Here is a 22,293-nt window from a genome sequence, read left to right as displayed (position 1 = left end):
AGGCATATAGGAAAAAATATATACCTATTGCAAACTATATACTACAGTTAGTAGCATTTTAACGTTTTTTCATCAACAGTAACAAATGTACTATACCAAAACTATGAATCAGTAATGGATTGGGGCATGGTTAAGGGTATAGGAGGATCTGAGTTTCCCTTTTTGGTCTTTATTTCTTTTCCGGAGTAATGAAAATGTTCTAAAAATTGAAAAAAATTGTGTTGATGATGCACAGCTGTATGATGGTACCATGGGCAATTGATTGTACACTTTGGATCTTTGGATGGTTGTAAGGTATGTGAACAATCTTAATAGATAGATAGAGAGATAGATGATAGATAGATAGATAGATAGATAGATAAAACAGATTGAGGAAATCTAGAGGGCATTACATTGAGGGAAATATGTCAGATGCACAAGGACAAATATTGCATGGTCTCACTGATATGGACTAATTATAATTAGATATAATTATTAGAGATAGAATGAGGTTAAAGAATGGGGATCCATTGCTTATTATGAGCAGAATATTCAACTAGGTTGAATTTAAGTGTTTGGAAATGGACAGAGGTGATGTTAGCATATTATTGTGAGAATAATTAACAGGGCTGAATAGTATGTGAATGTGATGGAAACAGGAAGCTTAGAGTCATGTACGTTAACAGAAGGAAAGTTGGAGGTTAAAAGATGGGAATGCATAAAACAATGAATCTTGTTGTGGGCAATGTCCATGATTAACTGTATATATATTAGAAATCTCTTTCATGAACTAGAACAAATGTATGACACTATAACTAGAAGTTAAGAATAGAGGGGTATATAGGGAAAATATACCTATTGCAAACTATGTACTACAGTTAGTAGTATTTAACATTCTTTCATCAACAGTAATAAATGTACTATACCAATGCTATGAGTCAATAATGGAGGGGGGGTGGTTAGGGGTATGGGAGGATTTGAGCTTTTTTTTGCCTTTATTTCTTTCCTGGAGTCATGAAAATGTCCTAAACACCAAAAAAAAAATTGTGATGGATGCACAGCTGTATGGTGGTACTGTGGGCAATTGATTGTGCACTTTGGATCTTTGGATGATTGTATGGTATATGAACAATCTCAATAAAAATGAATTTAAAAAAAAAGATACTGAAAGAGAAAAACTGCCAACCAAGTGCCCTATATCTGGCAAAACTGTCCTTCAAATATAAGGGATATTTAAAATATTCTCTGACAAACAGACAATAAAAGAGTTTGTGAAAAAGATACCTGCTCTACAGGAAATACTAAAGAGATCACTACAGACAGATAGGAAAAGACAGGAGTAAGAGTTTTGGAACACAATTCTGGATGATGGTAGGGCAACAATGTAAGTACACTGAACAAAGATGACTGTAGTATGGTTGAAAGAGGAAGGTTAAGAGCATGTGGGAAACCAGAAGGAAAGAGGAAAGACAGAGACTTGGACTCTATAACTCATTGAAACATAGAGTGCTCAACAATTGTGATAAAACATACAAATTTTTTTTTCATGAGGGAGAACAAATGAATGTCAAACTTGCAAGTTGTTAAAAATGGGGTGGTTTTGGGGAAAAATACAATCAATGCAAACTAGAAACTATAGTTAACAGAAACACTGTATTAGGTTTCCTTTAGTGTAACAAAGGCACTACACCAAAGCTAAATGCCTATAAGAGGGGGACATAACGGAGGAATATGGGACTCTTGGCATTGGTGATGTCTCTTTTTTTGTACTTTAGTTTAATTCTGTCTTTCCTTTAATTGCTTTTTAGCTGTCATTTTTTCATTCCTTTTTTTTTTCTTTTGCCTCTCTATCTTCTTTGACTCTTCTGCCTTCTTTGTGGAAGAAATGGAGACGTCCTTATACAGATAGTGGTGATGGTGATGAGTGCATAAATATGTGATTATTCAGGGAACCATTGATTGTTTACTTACGATGGAAACTATGGTGGGTGAACAAAACAGTCTTAAAAAAACAGGTTGATGAAGAAACCTTGAGGACACTATATTGAGAGAAATATGTCAGACACATAAGGACAAACATTGCAGGGTCTCACTGATATGAACTAATTATAATATGTAAACTCATAGACTTGAAATACAAGTTACCAGGATATAGAACAAGGCTAAAGAATGGGGAGTGGTTGCTTGTTATGAGCAGAATGTTTAACTAGGCTGAACTTAAGTGTTGGGAAATGGACAGAGGTGATGGTAGCACTTTACTGTGAGAATAACGAACAGTGTTGAATGGTGTGTGAATATGGTGGAAAGGGGAAGCCCAGAGTCATGTATGTCACCAGAAGGAAAGTTGGGAGTTAAAAGATGAGAGGTTAAAAGATGTATAAAACAGTGAATTTTGTTGCCAATGTCCTTGATTAACTGTACAAATATTAGAAATCTTTTCCATGAACTACAATGAATGCATGACACTATATCTAGAAGTTAATACAGGGGTATATAGGGAAATTATATACTTATTAAAAACTATGAACTACAGCTTACAGTATTTTAACATTCTTTCATCAACAGTAACAAATGTACTATTCCAATACTATGAGTCAATAATGGAAGGGGTTGATTGGGGACATGGGAGGATTTGAGTTTTCTTTTTTGTCTTTATTTCTTTTCTGGAGTAATGAAAATGTTCTAAAAATTGAAAAAAAATCGTGGTAATGGATGCACAGCTGTATGATGTTACCATGGGCAATTGATTGTGCACTTTGGATTTTTGGATGATTGTATGGTATGTGAACAATCTCAAAATTAAATTAAAAAGAAAGCCAATGGGAACTTGCTTTGTCTGTTGCCTTTTTCACAAGCACCACTGAAAGCAAATACTTGTACTGACAACATCTAATTCACAAGGCACATCTGGGTCAACCTTCCATAAAGCCTGAGCTTGTGCAATAGCCCATTTGGCTTTTTCAAAAGCATTCTGTTGTGGAACATCCCATGCCCATGTTTTTCCTTTCCTAACTAGGACATACAAAGATTTTAGAAAATGCAATAAATAGGGTATAATCAGTCTCCAATAACCCAACAAACCAAGGAAAGCCATGAGCTCTATAGGAGTATGTGGAGTGGGATAATTTTGCACTGTATCAACAATAGCAGGGGGAATAGTCTTTATGGTGGTTTCCAATTCTGTAAGAGAGATACCTATCAACATATCATCACAGAGTATCATTTTGTAATGATAGGAGTGTATTGGTAATGAATGACGGAGATGGTAGCATTACATTAGGAATGGAGTTGGCATCAGTAAAATAAATATCTGAATGCTGTTAAAAGGAAGAAAAAATAGATTGTATATATGGTAATATAATAAAAAAATTTTTAAAAATCCATGGAACTGTACTACACAGTGAGCCCTAAGTTAAACCATGGATAATATTGTTAATATTCAATTTTTTAAATGTGCTTTCATCAACTGTAATAAATGTTCCACACCAATGCAAGGTGTTAATAATAAGGTGGTATATGGGAATCTTGAACTTTATGCATGATTATTCTGTGAACCCATTTCTCCAATAAAAGGGGACAAATAATGGAGATAAAGTGATGGGTTAACAGACATATTTGTAAATCCAAACTCCGACCCAAACATTTTCAGGTAGATATGATATTCCAGTAATGGGGTAAAAATGAAAACAGCATACACAAAGCCAGAAGTTTTACCCATAATTAGAGCTGAGACTATCTTACAAAGGGAATGGTTGAGTGGAGGTCTCAGCCTCAGGGACCAGTTACTTACTTGCTCCCTTTCCACTAAAAGAATGGTAGGTGGGAAGAAGTCACAGTGCCATTACAAGGAAAAGATAAAATTCAAATGTCCTGATAAAGACTGCCATGCACAAGAGGAAAGCCTGAACACAGGCCTGAGGAGGGCAGACCCTACTCCTTCCTTAGACCCAGTCTCACTACTCTTCCACACTAGTGTGCTCTGCTCAGGCAAACTGGAGAACTTGGAGTCCCTCTCTGAGTACACTGCTCCTCTTCCTAGTCTCCCTGCTCCCCCAGCCATAAAAATCTACAAATCAAAACCTATCTATCCTCAGAGGCCTCCTTCCAAATTTTCCCGCAGTGAACAACAAATATCACTCCTCAAGGTGCTCTGCATTTCCTGCAGCCATTAATATTTGCCTCCTTTAATTATAATGACTTGCATCCAGAATTAAGCTCCTTGAAAGCAAAGGCTGGATCACAAACACCTTTGTACTTCCCACAAGTGGTTCTTAGACAACTGTCTCCAGAGTCCTGCTGGGCTGTCTAGGGAAAATCATTGGACAGTAAGTCTCACAAGAGGCAGGGCCTCACCCCCAGGGATTCTGATTTAGTGGGTCTGAGGTGGGCCTGGAAATCTGAATTTGTTTTTACTATTTCCACATTTTCTGACACCAAGATGGGTTTGGAAATAATGCCTTCAACTACAGCATCTGGCTGAATGTTCTGCCAAACTAAACCTGGAGGAACCGTAATCCAAGGATGTACAGAGTTAACAAACAAAATGTCTGTATTGTTAACATGGTCAGTGAAAGCACAGCATCCAGAACTTAGAAGTGGTCAGGGGCTTGGCTGGTGAGCAGCCCTAGGCTCCTGCTCTCAACTTTAGGAATATTTTAGGTAATTGTTGTGATCCAGGAAAGAACAAAGACAACTAGTAATCATAAAGATCATAGATCACAGAATGAGTCCTTTCTCCTGGGCTTGAAAATGTGTAGGGCTTCAGAGTCCAGAAGTATGGAGTTGATGATTCATTCTATAAACATTTTTTTTAAAATAGACAACAGCAAAACCAAAAAACCTACCCAGATTTGTACCATGACCAGAATATCATTGTTCAAAGGAGAAGAAAACTGGTTTATATGCATGCTGGAAAGCTGCAGGAGGGTCACTGGAAAACTTGCAGGCACAGCTCAGGAATTCTGAGTAGGGGGTGACTTGCAGGAGGCTGTGGAATTCTGTCCCTTGGAGACCTAGGAAAACAAACCAGAGGGTCAGCATTGAGTTCAGCATGTTCATCTGGGGTGTGGCCCATAGTTTTATAGTTCTTAATCTAAACTTAAGATTCTATAGTTCTTCCTTTTGGCAAAACCTACATGTTATGTGCCACCAAATGCACAACTACATAGTGTGTTGGGTCAGCTCTCCCACAGCCTTTGAAGGGTATTACAAAAGTCCCAGCCATTATCATCTTTCTCCTGAGTTATATTTAAATTTTTTTCAATTTTGTACATTTTGACTGCAATATTGGTGGTAGAATATACTATAATATGGATCATGTCTACTTCTGTATTTATTTATTTATTACTAGGCCTCAAACACAGTCTTCTTTTCCCCCTTCCACCTTTCTTTGCCTGTAGGATGTACTGTACTGTATGTACTCATGCACTTTGTATTGATATATTAGAAGCCTACAAATCCATTTTGTACTTTTATGCTGTTGAATACTTACAATCAAAACTTTTACTAGGATAGTGACTAAATTTAGTCCTATTAGAAAATTAAAAAAAAAAGTACCAGAGCATTTTCAATCTATTTTCCTTGGGTATTTTGGTGATTTTTCCCTCAATATTATTATTTAGTCCCCTACCACTTTTATATTATGCTGTCACATTTATATAGTCTAGCTTTTATCAGCCAACTGCTTAATGCTTCTATACAATCTAAATACTCTATACACTAGTTGCAATTTTTCATTGTGCAGTGTCACCCTTATTAACTGGGTCATTTTCTGATCATTAATACCTGTTTTAAATGGTCTTACCCCATTTAATAGCTTTGCTTTTATTCTTTAATATTTTTGTTTTTAAACAAAACATTGTTTATGAAACTTAGAACACAGGTCAATTTTTTAGGCTTAATAGTTTTTATTAATAGCCATCCCTCAGATCCATTTTCTTCACTTTTTACAAAGGGCTTTCATGTACATAATTTCATTTAGGTAAGCTACTTGGAATGATAACAGAGACTGAGAATATAGCCATTCCAGGGTATATGTTGCAGCATTGTTTGAAATAGGGAAAAAACAAATAGTCTTAAATGTTATCCAACATGGAGATTGATTTTTAATACCCCCATACACTGGACTCTTATGTAGTATTTTATGAGATTTTTCAATATGGTATTTATATAAAATTGACCATGAAAAATTGTTTGGAGGAGAAACCACTTTGTAGAAGATTTCTTTACATATGTGTGTGTTTGTGTATGTGTGTGTATATATATGTATGTTTGAATGGATAGAAAAAGGTCAAGGGGGATACATACAAAATTTCTAAAATTGTTTACCTATGAGGAGCAAGACTGGGAGATAAGGAGGATTCCAGTTTCTGCTTTATACACTAATGTATTGTTTGAATTTTTTAAATGAATGTGCATTGATTTATAGCTTAATAAGTAAATACTAAAATAGAGAGGAAGGAAGGAAAGAAGAAAGACAGGAAGGAGGGAAAGAGGAGAGGAGATGCAACCATATTATCCTGAAACTTCTGGAAGTCTAAGTACCAGCTTCTCAATAAAGGGCTAGCAAATAGTTTAAATAATCAACCACATATTCAAAGATAATTTTTGAGGATCAAACTTTTGATAACCTACCAAACCTGGAAGCATAGAATGAGATTAAGTTTAGATTCCTCAGATATTTTATCTTATCTACCAGTACTCTGCTAGGTTCCAAGGGGTATAGAGACAAACAATAAGATATGTCTTATCCTCAAGAAATCATCAAACATTTATCAAATATCAATTTTTTTGCAAAAGCAGATTATGGGGAGCTTTCAAGGGTAAAATATGTTAAGATTTCTACATAAATAATGTACATATTCATTGTTGTCAATTTCAAAGTAACTATTCTCCCCTTTCTCCTTTCTAACACAATCTCAAATTTGTTAAGGTATCCACTCCTTCTCTATGCCAGTGCATGTGCCTCAAGGTAAAATGACCTCATCTCCAGCTTCAGAGGTGCGTCTAATAGTGTCAGGACTGGGCATAACACCTAAATTGGTCCAATTAAACTGAAGGGTTTCCAACAAATTTGTTTCTGAAGATTGAGAGAGATAATGTTCTTTCTACTGCTGAATGTGAATGAAGAAGCCTGTAACTCTGCTACTGGTAGTGATCACATAAGCTTGATGGGAAATTACCTTCAGATTAAATTAATGCTGTGTACAACAGACTAGAGAGACACCTCAAAAATTGGTATCCCACTAATGTCATTGAGCTGCTGAATCAATCATCCCTGAATTTCACCCTATCTCTGGACTTCTTAGGTAAGATAATAAATATCCATATTCTTTATGCCAGTTTGGGCCAGATTTCTATTACTTGTAGCTGAAATAATCCTGACATATGACGGACAAAACTATCTCTGGGTGGTAGTGGTACTACAGAGGTTTTATTTATTTTATTATGCTTGGTAACTTTTCCAACTGTTTTACAGTACACATGAATTAATGCTAAAATTTGGAAAGGAAAATAACTGTTTCTTTAAAATAATGATTTTTCTTATTACAAAATAAATATGTGCTCATTGTTGGTGATACAAAAAACCATGAAAATTTTTTTAAAATTTCTTTAATAGCCATTACTTTAAATAATCACATTTTGTTGTGCCCTAGTCTTCTTTCTATGTATGTACATTTTTCCTTTATAATCATGAAATCATACATTACATAACCTTCTTTTTCATTTACTATTTTGTGAATGTATTCCATGAAAGTAAATATTTTTCTGTAATATAATTTTAATCACTGCATAATAGTTCATCATATGTATAAACCAATTTAATCTTGTTGGATATTTAGGTTGAGAAGCAGACTTATGGTTAGATCATGTGGCTATATCCTTTTTCTTAACAATGTAGGTCACTTAGATTTATGTGGATGAATTTTTATTTTCTTAGTTGCTTTTTTGTTGTTTTCTTCTTTATATTATGAAATATAACATGTGTACAAAAGTGTATAAAACCTATATGCACAATATAATGAATAACTACAAAACAAACACCCATAATAACCATCACTCAAGTCAAAAAATAGAGAATTACCAGCACATCAAAAGCCCTACATGTGGCCCACACTGATCATAATTCAATTTCTCTTCTGAGGGAACCATTATCTCAAATTTTGTGGTCACCATTTCCTTAATTTTCTTTACAGTTTTACAAACAATTTATGTATTCTTAAATGGCTTAATTGAATTTTGCTTGTTTTTCAACTTTATATGAATAGGATTTAATTGTACCTATTCTTTTGTGACTTGCTACTTACTCCCAACATTATCTTTATGAGATTTTTACATATTACTGTGTGAAAATGCAGTTCATTCATTTATATAACACTACAGTGTTGCATTATGTGAATTTACCACAGTCTTTTCAGACATACTGGTGACTATCATTTGCATTGGTTCCAGTGTTTGACTATTATGAAGAGTACTGCCATGAATATTCTGTACATGTAACTTGTGTACATGTGCACAAAGTTCTCTAAGGTATATGCTTAGACATGGAATAAACAGGTCATCAGATATGCACTTTTAAATAACATTAGATAATGCCAGACTGCTTTCCAAAATGATCATAATATTTTACACTCCAAACAAGAAGTTTAAAGAGTTTCTATTGCTTTAAATTATTGTGAAATTTGCAATTGGTAAAATTTAAGTTTCCCAGTCTAATACATGTTTCATATGGCATCTGTTCTGGTTAGTCAATGCTGTCATTATGCAAAACACCAGAAATGGATTGGCTTTGATAAAGGAGCTTTATTTGGTTACAAAATTACAGTCAGAAGGCCATAAAGTGTCCATGGTAAGGCATCAACAATCAGGTACCTTCACTGGATGCCAACCACTGGCGTCCAGAAAACCTGTTAGCTTGGAAGGCATGTGGCTGGCATCTGCTCTGGAGTTTTGGATTCAAAATGGCTTTATCCCATGATGTTTCTCTCTAGGCATCTGCTTATTCCTGGGTTGTGTTTTCCAAAATGTCTCTGTAAACTGCAGTTCCTCCAAAATGTCACTCTCAGTTGCTCTCTGGTCCTGTCTGTGAACTTCTTTATATGATTCCAGTGATCCTATTAAAACCAACCCTGAATGGGCAAGGTAACAGCTTCATGGAAATTATCCAATCAAATGTTTCACTCACAGTTGATTGAGTCACCTCTCCATGGAAACCAAGAATTCCAATCTAATCAACACTAACACATCTGCCCCCACAAGATTGCATCAAAGAATATGGCTTTTTCTGGGGGATATAATATATACAAACTGGCACATTCCACCCCCTGAATCCCAGAAAAACATATTCTTTCCAAATACAAAATGCATTCAACCCATCACGACATCACAGAAACTTAAATCATTTCAGTAACAATAGTTAAGTACAAGATCCCATCAAAACCAGTTACAGGTGTGGTCTGTCCAAAGGCATAAATTCTCCTTTAGCTTTGGATCTCTGAAACTTAGAACACATTATCTGCTTCCAATATATGAAGAAGGAACATTCATAAGATAAACATACCCATTGCCATAAGGAGAAATAGTAAGGAAAATGGGGTTTAAGGGACCAAAACAATTCCTAAAACCCGAAGGGAAATCTCCATTAGATGTCAAAGTCAGAGAGTCATTTACAGAATGATGTTTTGTCCTTGGAGCTTGAGAGAGTGGGAATCTAACCTTTCTTAATGGCCTCTGTGGCAGCCCTTTTCTCTCCAAATGCTGGGGTGAGTACTGCAACATATCCACATATTGGGGAGACCACCTTCTTCTTGGCCCCACCCTCCTCAAACATCAGGGTGCCACCCAGACTCTGCTCTCTGGGGCAAAGGCTCTCCCCTCTCTGAACACTGGGGTGACAGCCCAGCTCTCCCCAACCCCCAGAGAATGTGCTTCACCCTCTCTGGGGCCTGGGGTGGCAGCACCCTTCCTGAGCATTGAGGTGGAAGGCCTACACACTGCCTCCGGGGCAAACTCACCCTTTCCATGTGCCTGGGTTGCTATGCTCTTCTTGCCTGAGATTTCTTGACTCCAGGCCTCAATTTCCATGATTCTGTTCTTGAAGAAATTTTTTTCCTTCAATTTGTTCAGGCCGTGTTCCTTCCAGTCCAGACCAGCAGTAGCTCTGTATATACAGATCTTGCAAATATCTGATTGGCTTGGCATGAAGCACACAGGGGTCAAAACCATCAGACAACAGGAGTTTCCACAAATCCTTTCTGGACAACTCCATCTCCAGTCCTGGCTTGTACTTAAATGGTGCTTGGATTCCATGTTTGGTTAAATCCTCATGTGGGGCTGTAGCTTCCAGTGTCTCACTTTTGGAAACCCAGAGTTTTTTCAGACTATCAGTTTCTGGTTTCTTTTAACCCAAGAGTTCATTTCTCAGCTTATACCTGTCCTCTCACATTTTACTATAAGCTGCAAGGATAGGCCAGGCCACACTTTCAATATTCAGTGTCAAAATCCCTTTAGCTAAGTATCCCAGCTCATTGTTTTCAAATTCTGCCTTCCATCCAACACCAGGACTCAATTTTGCCAAAGTCACTGTCACTTTAAAACCAGAACCAACCTTCTTCCAGTTGGCAATTGCACATTCATCATTTCTGTTTAAGTCTTCATCAGAAGTATCTTTAGAGTCCATATTTCTACAGTCTCTTCAAAGCAATCTAGGCCTGAATTTCTAACAATCTCCTCACAATTCTTCTGGAATCTTCCCCTTATCCATTTAAAAAGCCATTCCAACATGTTTGGTATTTGCAAGTTCAGCAGCACCCCATTTCTGGTACCAAAATCTGTTCCAGTTAGCCAATACTGCCATTATGCAAAACACCAGCAATGGATTGGCTTTTATAAAGTGGGTTTATTTGGTTACAAAGTTACAGTCAGAAGGCCATAAAGTGCTCAAGGTAAGGCATCAACAATCAGTTACCTTCCCTGAAGGATAGCCATTGGCATCCAGAAAACCTCTGTTAGCTTGGAAGGGACATGGCTGGCATCTGCTCTGGAGTTCTGGTTTCAAAATGGCTTTCTCCCATGATGTGCCTCTCTAGACATCTGCTTGCTACTGGGTTGTGTTTTCCAAAATGTCTCTGTAAACTGCAGCACCTCCAAAATGTTACTCTCATTTGCTCTCTGGTCCTCTGTCTGTGAACTCCTTTATATGACTCCAGTGATCCAATTAACACTCACTCTGAATGGGCAGGGTAACACCTTCATGGAAATTATCCAATCAAACATTTCACTCAAAGTTGATTGAGTCACATCTCCATGGAAACAGGTTCCAACCTAATCAACACTAATACATCTGCCCCCACAAGATTGCATCAAAGAATATGACTTTTTCTGGGGGACATAATATATACAAACCAGTACAGCATCTCATTTTTGTTTTAATTTGCATTTACATAATTACCAATGAGGTTGAGCATTATTTTTTAAAACTTTTCAGTCATTTTTACTACTTATGTTGTATGTTTTTCCAGTTTGCTAATGCTGCCCTTTTGCAAAACACCAGAAATGGATTGGCTTTTATAAAGGGGGTTTATTTGGTTACAAAGTTACAGTCTTAGGGTCCAAGGTAAGGCATCAACAAAGTGTACCTTCACTGGAGAAAGGCCATTTGCATCCAGAAAACCTCTGTTAGCTGGGAAGGCATGTGCCTAGGTCTGCTTGCTCCCAGGTTGCGTTTCAAAATGGCATTCTCCAAACTGTTGCTCTTGGGGTGTTTGTCCTCTCTTAGCTTCAGCTGCTCTGCTCTGGGCCTCTGTGGCTCTTTATAAAGTTCTCCAGTGATCCAATAGAGACCCACCCTGAATGGGTGGGGCAAAACCTCCATGGAGATAATCCAATGAAAGTTCTCACCCACAGTTGATTGAGTCACATCTCCATGGAAACACTGAACCAATAGGTTCCAACCTAATCAACACTATACATCTGCCCCCACAAGATTGCATCAAAGAATGTGGCTTTTTCTGGGGGACAAAATATATACAAACTGGCACATATGTCTTTTTCTTTTGACTTGTATTTTTAAATGTTTTATAGAAACTATTCCTTATTTATCAGTTGTATGCATTACAAGTATCTTATTCCACTCTCTGACTTGTGTTTTCACATTTTATGAAGTCTTTTGATGTAAAGAGGCCCTTAATGCTTAATGTTTTTTTATCTTACTTAAGAAATCCTTTCCTGACATAAGGTTATGATTCTCTTATTTAATATCCTGGAAGCTTTATAGTTTTCCATTTCATTTTCAGTTTGAATTACTTGGATTTTGCATGTGTGTGTGTGTGTTTGTGTGTGTGTGTGTGTGTTTGCAATGTCTGAGATCAAGGTACAATTTTATTTTTTTGCATGTCTCAGCATCAATTACTGAAAGTCCTTCCTTTCCCCTACTCATCTGCCATGCCAATTCTGTCCGTACATGTGTGAGTCTGCTTCTTGAATTTCTATTTTGTTTCCATCAGTTGGTTTGAGAGTATCTGTAAAAATTCCTTGCTGTCTTAATTACTTTACAATAGGTCTTAATATTTGGTAGAGCAGTCCTTCCACCTTGTTCTTTTTTAGCAGTGTCTTGACTATTCTCAGCTCTTTGGATTTCCACAAATTTTATAATCAACTTGACAAATAAACAAAAGTGCCTGGAATTTTTATTTGGAGTACATCATTTTTCAGAGAATTGAAATGTATAAAACATCGAGTCTTCCAATCCTTGAATATGATTCACCTCTTGCATCTATTTAAGTGGTTTTCAATATCGTTTCAAAATTTTCTCCACAAAAATGTTGCATATCTCTTGTTAAATTTATTCCTAGGTATTTCTTCAGGTTTTATTTAATGCTTCTGTAAATAGTATCTCTTTGAAACTTTATTTTCTAATTGTCTGTTGTCAGAATATAAGGAATATTGATATTCATGCTGATTTGGTATGCACTCCCTTGCCAAATGTTTTATTAATTCTTATAAATCATCCATAAATTCTTTTGGATTCTTTATTTACAAAGTCACTTCATCCATGAAAAGTGACTTTTAATTTTTCCTTTCCAATTCTTATTTATTTTATTTACTTTCCTTCTCTTACTGCACTGACAAGTATGTCTAGACTTGAAATGGCAATAGCAAACAGCCATTCTTGTCATCTTATCTGATCTTTAAGAGAGTTTTTTTAACATTTCAACTCTAAGCATTTTTCTTGTAGGTTTGTTGTATCTCCCATTTATTAGATTAAGGAATTCACTCTCTATGCCCAATTTGCTGAGAATTATATTTAATGATGGATGCTGTAATTTGTCAACTATTTCTACATCTATTTAGATGATCATATAATTTTTATCCCTTAATTCTGGTCCTTTTTCTGTAAAGGATCAAAAGTAAGTATTTTAGATTTTGTGGGCTATAAGGTCACTGTCACAGCTACTCTCAAATTCTACCACAAAAGTAGCCATAGACAACACATAAACAAATGAGTGTGGCTATGTTCCAGTAAAACTTTATTTCCAAAATCAGATAATGTGCCAGATTTGCCTCAGGAGCTGTAGTTTGCACAAATTCTGTGTTATAATGTATTTATGTGTGTGTTATATTGCTTGCTTTTCTAATGTTAAAACAGTCTTTCAATTGCTTGACAAACCAGACTTGGTCACAGTGCATTATCTTTTTTATAAGTGTTTAATTTAGATTACTGATTTTTTTTTAGTTAAGATTTTCTATTTAGATTCAAGAATGAATTGGGCCTTAATTTTTCTTTGTCATACTACTCTTGTCAGATTTTAGTATCAAGTTTATGCTACCTCTTAATATGAGTTGCTGGGGAGATATATACTTCCTATTCACTAGAAGAACCTCTGTAAGACCAGAATTATTTCTTACTTGAGTGTTTGGTAGAACCTACTGGTAAAGGCATTTTGTCTTGGAAATTCTTTGTGGAAAGAATTTTTTTTCAAATTCAGAATCAATTTTTTAATGGTTACAGGATTATTTGTGTTTTCTACTCTCTTTGAGTGAGAAGTAATGTAAGAAATATGTCCTTACTTTGCCTAAATTTCAAATTTATCACATGTAGTTATTTATAATAGGTGTTAATTATTTTTAATTTCTGCAAGTTATGTATTAATTTCCCATTTTCCATTCCTGATAAGGAACATCTGTGCCTTTGCTCTGGTTTACTTGGCCACTAGTTTCTCAGGTTTGTCAATTTTGGCATTGTTGTTTCTCTCTACTGTATGTTTGTTTTCTATTTCACTTTCTGTTTGTTATTATTTCCCTTCTTAGATTTTTAATGCTGTTCTTTTTCTATCCTCTAGAGATGGAGACTTACCTCATGACTTTCAGCTACTTTCCTTTGTAACAATTATATGTAAAGCTATTTCCTTCTAATTTGAACAGCCTGATTTTAAGACCTACTATAAAGATATAGTAATTAAGATACAGTGTGGCATTGGAGTGAAGATAGACATACAGATCAATAGAATAGAATTGAGGGTCAGAAATATACCCCCACATTCTTAGTCAACTGATATTCAGCAAAGGTGCAAAAGCAATTCCATGGAGAAAGGATACAATTTTCAACAAATGTGCTAGAAAAATGGGATCCATATGCAGAAAAGGACTTCAAGATAGACCTCACATCTTATTTAAAAATTAACTCAAAATTGATCATAGACCTAAGGGTAAAATTTATAACTATAAAATTACTATAAAACAAAACAAAATCCTCAAAACTTTGGATTAGGCAAAGATATCATAGATATGACACAAAGAGGACAGCACATAAAAGAAAAAAATAAATTGGACTTAATCAAAATTAAGATATTTTCTTGAATGACACTGTTAAGAATATGATAAACCATGGTTAGGAAAAGACAAGCTAAAGACTGGGGAAGATTTTTGCAAATTGCATACTTGAAAAGAAATTTCATCCAGAACAGATTAAAAAAAAAAAAAAAACTCTCAAAATGCAACAAGAAAACAACCCAGTTTTTTTTTAATGAGCAGAAAATTTGAATGGAGAATTTACGAAAGACAACACACAGATGGCAAGCAAGCATAAGAAAAGATGCTCAGTAACACTAGTCATTAGGGAAATTAAAATTAAAACCACAATGATATACCATTATATACCTATTAAAATAGAAAAAAATAATAATAACCTGACAATACCAAGTGCTGGTGAAGATGAGGAGTGGTTTAGTTTCCTAGGCTGCTCAAGCAGATATCATGAAGTAGGTCAGGTTAAACAATGGGAATTTGCTCATGGCTGCAGGCTGGGAAAAACTGCAAATCAAAGCATCATCAAGGTGATTATTTTTCCTGGAAACTGTGATGTTCTGGGGCCTCTGCCAGTGATTCTTGGTCCTTAGCTTGTCACATGGCAAGGTGCATCATGGCATCTCCTGATCTCTCCCTTCTATTCTGGGTTCCATTGATGTTCAGTTTCTAGCTGCTGCTTCTCTGGCTTTCTCTGTGTCTGAATTTCATTCTGCTTATAAAGGACTCCAACAATAAGATTAAGACCCATCCTGGTAGTGGTGTATCACACCTTAGCCTCATGAAAATTTCCTACCTGCAATTAGTTCACACCCACAAGAGTGAATTAGATTTAAAAACATGTTTTTAGTGGTACACACAGCTTCAAAATACCACAAGGAGCAAATGGAACTTTCTACCATTGCTGATCAGGAACACAAACTGGGAACAACCACTTCAGAAGACACTTTGGCAGTTTCTTATAAATTTAAACATATATTTAACATAAGACCTATCAGTCACACTTTTAGGCATTTATACCAGGGAAATAAAAGCTTATATTTGTACAAAAGCCTGCACTTGGGCCATTGCATGGATGCCAGGTAAATGAGAGGATCTGAGATGACTGGACCAAAGGGGAGTGGGAAGATCTGTTCCAGTGTGTAGGTTTGAGCCTCCACATTTCAAACCAAGATCTCAGAATGCTTCATGATTCCTGTCCATTGGACTGTAAAGTTTATGTAGGAAATCCTGGAAACAATGGCAACAAGACTGAATTGGAATGGGCTTTGGGATATTAACAGACCACTCCAAAGTGTATGGGTTGCTAGAAACCCTCCCAGCTTTGTTTTTGTTCAATTTGAAGATCCCTGAGATGCAGCTGATGCTGCCTAAGAACTATATTGAAGAACACTATGTGGCTACCATGTTAAGAGTGGAACTGTTGAATGGTGAAAAAAGAAGTTGTAATTGAAGCCCTCCTCCCTATTGGGGTTGTTGCCCTCGAGACGATTATCACAGGAGTCCTCCTCCTCACCACAGATCTTTAAGGAGAACCTTCTTGTGCAGCAGAAGCAGGTCTCTTTCTAGAGATAGGAGAAGAGAAAGATCACTGTCTTGGGAAAGAAATCACAAGCCATTCTGATCCTTCTGTGGGTCTCATAGCCATTCTAAGTCAAATGAAAGAAAATAGATTATTTTGCAAGAGGAGTGTTGGACAGGAAATAATTTCACTTGATGGGAGTATGTACAGAAAATTCAAGTTTTGTTTGAGACTTCATAAGTGCATTTTTAAAATGTTTTAGTTGTTCAAAATTTGTTTATTGTCTCTTGTAACAGTGACACACATGAAGATGTAATTCTCTATGGTTTGCAATTGATAATATGAGGCATGATGCAATACCAAGAATTTTTTTACTTTACAATGTTCCCTTAAGCAAAATTAAATGTTTTGAATTTTTAGTCTTGCATAGACTGATAAACCTCTAAATCCTGCCCAGTCAAAATGTGATGTTTTAATAGTATGGAAATAAAACTGACAAAAATTAAGGTCATTAATAACTGGGGTATAGAGTGCAATTGTAGTTGAAAAAGCAGGCTTTAAAAACTACTATGAACACAAGTCAGCTGGTAAAAAATAAAATTAAATTAGATCAGAGGTTTTAAAAATTCCTACTAGTCTTCACACTGGGCAGAATTGCTCAGTTGGTGTAAAATATGATGTTTCAAGAAAGTTATCTTTGCTTTTAGGTCATAAATTACTTATGTGATTGCTGTGTGTGAATGCATAGCTGTTTAATGACATCCTCTATCTGGAAATTTGAGACTATTAAAGATATCTATGTCCTGCCAGTTTAAGGGTACATTGTAGAGCTGAATTTTGAGTTACTGTGCCAGATTTTTTTCATGCTGTCATTTGTAATATATTTTATGAGAATCCTTGGCATTAAAGTTTGGGTTACCAATTGTTTAATGTGAAAGCCTGAAAGCCTGTTTTTACTTGCAAATCCATGAGCTTGGTAGCAAGTCCAGATATAACATTTTGATTGGAAGCCTTACTTATATTTTCTTGTAAAGTGCTTTTGAAGTAATAAAACATTAGCATAATTGTGTAATATAGTCAGTCATATACACTGTTACTACAGTTCTTGTCCCATGGAAAGTAGTTGGCTACACAATTTTTATCTTACAAGAAATAATTGAAGCACTATGGATTTAATCTTTTGAAGCAAAGGGAATTTTTGGTTGTCACCTAAATGATGATTAGTAATACATTTCTTAGCAGTAGAAGCCAGTTGAGGGTCCATGACAGTGAACAACCTACAAAGTACAGAAACCTTGGTATATTGTAGCCAGAGTAAGTAGCCCTAAAAAAAGGTTTTTATCATTAGCAAGAAAACTTTTTCATAGTTTAAGAAAAGCTTCCTTTTTATAGAATTTGAGATATTGATCCATCATGATGTAAAACATGGTTAAGATGTAATAGTGCAGAATTGAATAATATGGAATTGTTCCAGTTTGGATATATTATGTCCCCAAAAATGCCATGTTCTTTGATGCAATCTTGTGGGGGCAGACATATTAGTGTTGATTAGGTTGGAATCCTTTTATTGAGTGCTTCCATGGAGATGTGACTCAATCAACTGTGGGTGAGAATTTTGATTTTATAATATCCATGAAGGTGTTACCCCACCCATTCAGGGTGGGTCTGAATTAAATCACTGGAAACATATAAAAGAGGTGACAAACAGAAGGAACTCAGAGCAGCTGTGAGTGACATTTTGGAGAGCAACTAAGAAAGATATTTTGGAGATGGCCATTGAAAGCAGACTTATGCTCACCCAGAGTTTGTTCCAGAGAAGCTAAGAGAGGACAAAATGTCCCAAGAGCAACATTTTGAAGAACACACAGAAGCAGAGAGAGGAGCTGAACACAACCTGGGATCAGCAGATGCCAGCCACATGCCCTCCCAGCTAACACAGGTTTTCCAGATGCCACTGGCCTTCCTTCAGTGATGGTATATCTGTGTTGATGCCTTTATTTGGACATTTCCATGGCCTTCAGATTGTAGCTTTGTAACCAACTAAACCCCCTTTATAAAAGCCAATCCATTTCTGGTATTTTGCATAATGGCAGCATTAGCAAACTGGAACATATTTTAGTAGAGGGGTGGGGTGCTGCTGAGCTTGTAAATACCAACCATGTTGGAATGACTTTTTAAATGGATAAGGGAAAGATTCTGGAGAGATTAATCTTGTTTCACAAGATGAAACTGCCACAGAATGTCCTGAGATAAATGGCTTGAGGGATACTTCTAAATCTTTTCATGACCCACACTCACCACCAGTCTTTGCTTCAAGACCTATAACTAGACTAAAGTCCAAACAGGCCCCAAAGGGTGAGGTATGAAGTGTGACCCATGAGGAAGTACACTATACTCCAAATGAATTGCATGCATTTTCTAATTTATACAGACAGAAATCAGGGGAATATGTGTGGGAATGGATATTAAGGGTGTGGGATAATTGTGGAAAGAATATAAAGTTGGATCAGGTTGAATTTATTGATATGGGCCCAATAAGAAGAGAGTCTGCATTCAATTTTGTAACTTGAGGGATTAGAAAGGGCATTAACAATTTGGATGGTTGGCTGAAACATGGATCAAAAAGTGGCTGACATTAACTGAGGTCAAAATGCCAGAGCTGCTCTGGTATAATGTAGAGGAAGGGATTCAAAGGCTTAGAGAGATTGAAAAGTTAAAGTGGATTTATCATGGAAGACCTGCTCACACATCCTTAGAATGTCCAGAGGACACACCATTTACCAGGACTGTAAGGAATAAATTTGTAAGACTAGCTCCATCATCCCTGAAGAGCTCTGTAGTCACCCTACTCTGTAGGTCGGATATTACTGTGGGAACTGCTGTCACTGAGATGGAATCCTTAAACACATTGGGGATAATCAGATCCTGAGTCAGAAGAAACCATGCAGCAGCAGTTAATTGCCAAAGACAAGGTTGGCATAGCTACCATAATGGAAAACTGGCTCAAAGCAGCAGTCAAAATATTCTGCCTCACAGAAACTTATGGCATTGGCTAGTAGATCATGGAATACCTAGAAGTAAAATAGATGGGCAGCCTACTAAATTCTTGTTTGATCTGTATAAGCAGAAGAATTCTAGGTCAAGTGAACAAAGTCTACCTTAAATTACAAAAACAGAGTCATGACCCCTTAATCAACTCTCAGACGTGAGACAGTTTACAGATTCAGAGCCCTTTGAATGAGGGGAAGGCCAGGTACCCTTGGGGAAGGACCCTGTTACACTGCCAAAAATTTATACTGTGAATCTTCCTCCCAGCCTTCCCCAGGGGAACCTATGGCCTTTTACCAGGGTAACTGTGCATTGGGGAAAAGGAAATGGTTGTATATTTTGGGGATTATTAGACACTAGTTCAGAAGTGGCATTAATTCCAGGAGATCCAAAACATCACTCTGGTCCACCAGTCAGTTTGGGCTGATGGAGGTCAGGTGATTGATGAAGTTTTAGCTCAGGTTCACCTCACAGTCAGTCCAGTGGGTCCCCTGACCCATTCTGTTGTTATTTCCCTAGTTCCAGAATGCATAATTGGAACATATTCAGAAATATGCATAACCTTTCTCTTAGAAATTGGGAGGAGTTTTAATAGTTCACATTTTTGTGCAATTAGATTAAATCATAATGCAACTGTCTTGTGGCTTAGTTTCTTTAAATGCCATACTGACCTTGTCTTTAATATGGAAGATAAGTCATTGCATTAGAAGTTGAATTTATATAAAGGTAAATAAGATGCAGGCCATGAACAAGGATTTCCAGTGGTTAAGAGATCTCTCTTGTAAATTTCAGAGGAGAGAATTTGGTGTCCTGAATCTTTTCACAGTTGTACTACTTGACTTACCCAGAGTCTGGATTTGGGGCTTTTTGCCCTTTGGCATTTCCCCATAGCCTAAAAACTGTTAATGTTAGAAGCAAGCAACATACATAAGAAGTCAAGAGTAATGTAATAAGTTACATCAGTAATTACTTTGTTCTTTTATAAATACACCTTTATATGAGCATTTTTTGGTAGTGTACAACTTACAAAGTAATTTGGAAAGGTTTCCATAAGAAAGGAAAATAGTCTGCTATGCATATGATGAGGCTAACATATAAATAATACTGGATTTGAAATAAAGTTGACCTCAGGTCAACTGCTGGCTTGTGGAAAATGGAAATTGTTAAAATGTTGGGTTTCATTTAGATTGTAGCTGTTTGAAAGTTCTGCAGTTCTTGTGATTTCTAAAATTTTCTCATTTAGTCTTGTCAAGCATCCTCTGTGTTCACTACAATACTAAAAGCAATCACAAAACTACTTTGACCTGTGGTGTAGTGACTAGGGGTTCACCCAGAGGTCACTATTAATAAAGTAATAAATATAACATGATGGTAATTTAAGAAAATATCTAAGGATTATAGTTGGTTTTTGTAGAGTAAGAATATTTAACTTCATTTATGGTTATCAATTCATTTTTGGCTGCTTCTGAAACTCCACATCTTTAAAGCATCAAAAGAAGAGAAGAACAGATTAAGTAGCCCAGAAAAAAGTTAATTTCATGCAACATGTGCCTTTTATCTACCATTTATTTGCTTGACTGTCTTCCATTCTTTGCAAAGAATTTGTGATCTGTTAACTGCCAATGTTTATTAGATGGCAGTCAGTTGTTCACTCTCAAAACCCTATCTGAGTGAGAAATCCTGGTTGCTTTTTGTAGATCCCTGGTTTTTGTACAGTTCTTCTTAATCAGGAATGGTGCTGTGCATAGAGATCTTTAAAAATATACACTGCCTGGTTATTCCTAGGCCCATTGACTCTTTCTTACAGAACCAGTGCTTTTTAGTATTTATTTTAATGTGCTTTTATTTTCAGAATCTTGAATGTGATTTAGTTGTGATCTATCTGTTGGCAGGAATATCTTCTAGTGTATAATTTTTTCTTCCAGTTTTCCATTTTTTTTGAGAATATGAAAAATTTTTATAATTAAAGTAGCTGAAGAGAAACTGGGTTGGAATATATTTTTATCAAAACAATCCTATAGTGTTGAAATAGATTTTATATATTCACACATATTCTCATCTTGTTTTAGTAAGGATTCATATATGTCAGAATTAATTCAGCTGTAGCCCACTCATGAGGTCTGGTGTTACATTTCTCTTAGTAATCTGAAACACGATCTAAAATGCTTCCCAAAATGTACCACATGAAATGTTTGCATAACTTTCCCTTTCTCATCTTTGGTTCTTCTTTAGTTATCTCTGACATAAAACATATGCTAGAATTGTTTTGCTATAAATTGGTACATGTTTGTACTTTTAGACTCTTGAGCAAATAATTAACTCTGGGAACACGGATACTTTGTATCCCTTCTAGTCATTATTTGGAGAGGTCCTGAAATGGAGACTTTCAGTTTCCTTCCAAAAAGTCTACAGACTGGAAGATTATTTTTTTCCTCTCTTCAAGTCCATTCACTTGTGAGTGAGCAGCTTTGTGTCAATTCATGCCTTTATTGGGGCAACTTGGCATTCTTTAGAGGTTTTTATTTGGGGAAACATTGCTGAAGTTAAGTTGTAAAATATTTATATGGTGCTCCTGTTGGAGGGGGATCATTTGTACTGACCATTGGAATCAGAAGTGGAAAACTTCCATATAAAAACAAAAAGTGTATTGTAAGTTGAGAGCTTATGGGTTTTGTTTTACCTTTTTTTCTTTTACTTTTTTTTTAAAACAACTCCTTCAGGAAACTTTCTAAATCTTCTCAATTTCAGGCAGCTGGGTACTTTTTAATGTATTCCAGCTAGTGCTCTACCACCAGAATATCTGTATAATGAGATTTATTTTTAGTTAAAACCATTCATGTCAAGTTTTCAATGAGTACTTTACAAATAAATAAAAATTGGGAAAAAAGCCTGTACTCAAATATTTATTGCACTTTTATTCATAATCAGCAAAATTTAAGAAA

At 36.0% G+C, this 22,293-nt stretch overlaps 1 pseudogene; it reads left to right on the top strand.

Annotated features, from left to right (window-relative positions):
• Nucleotides 1-15,962: 15,962 nt before the first annotated feature.
• On the top strand, nt 15,963-16,453 carry LOC119524047 (annotated as a pseudogene).
• Nucleotides 16,454-22,293: the final 5,840 nt, after the last annotated feature.

This window comes from Choloepus didactylus, chromosome Y, assembly GCF_015220235.1.
Source record: "Choloepus didactylus isolate mChoDid1 chromosome Y, mChoDid1.pri, whole genome shotgun sequence".
NCBI lineage: Eukaryota > Metazoa > Chordata > Mammalia > Pilosa > Megalonychidae > Choloepus > Choloepus didactylus.
The sequence above is the reverse complement of the archived record's forward strand: the minus strand, read 5'-3'. Positions and strand labels throughout refer to the sequence as shown.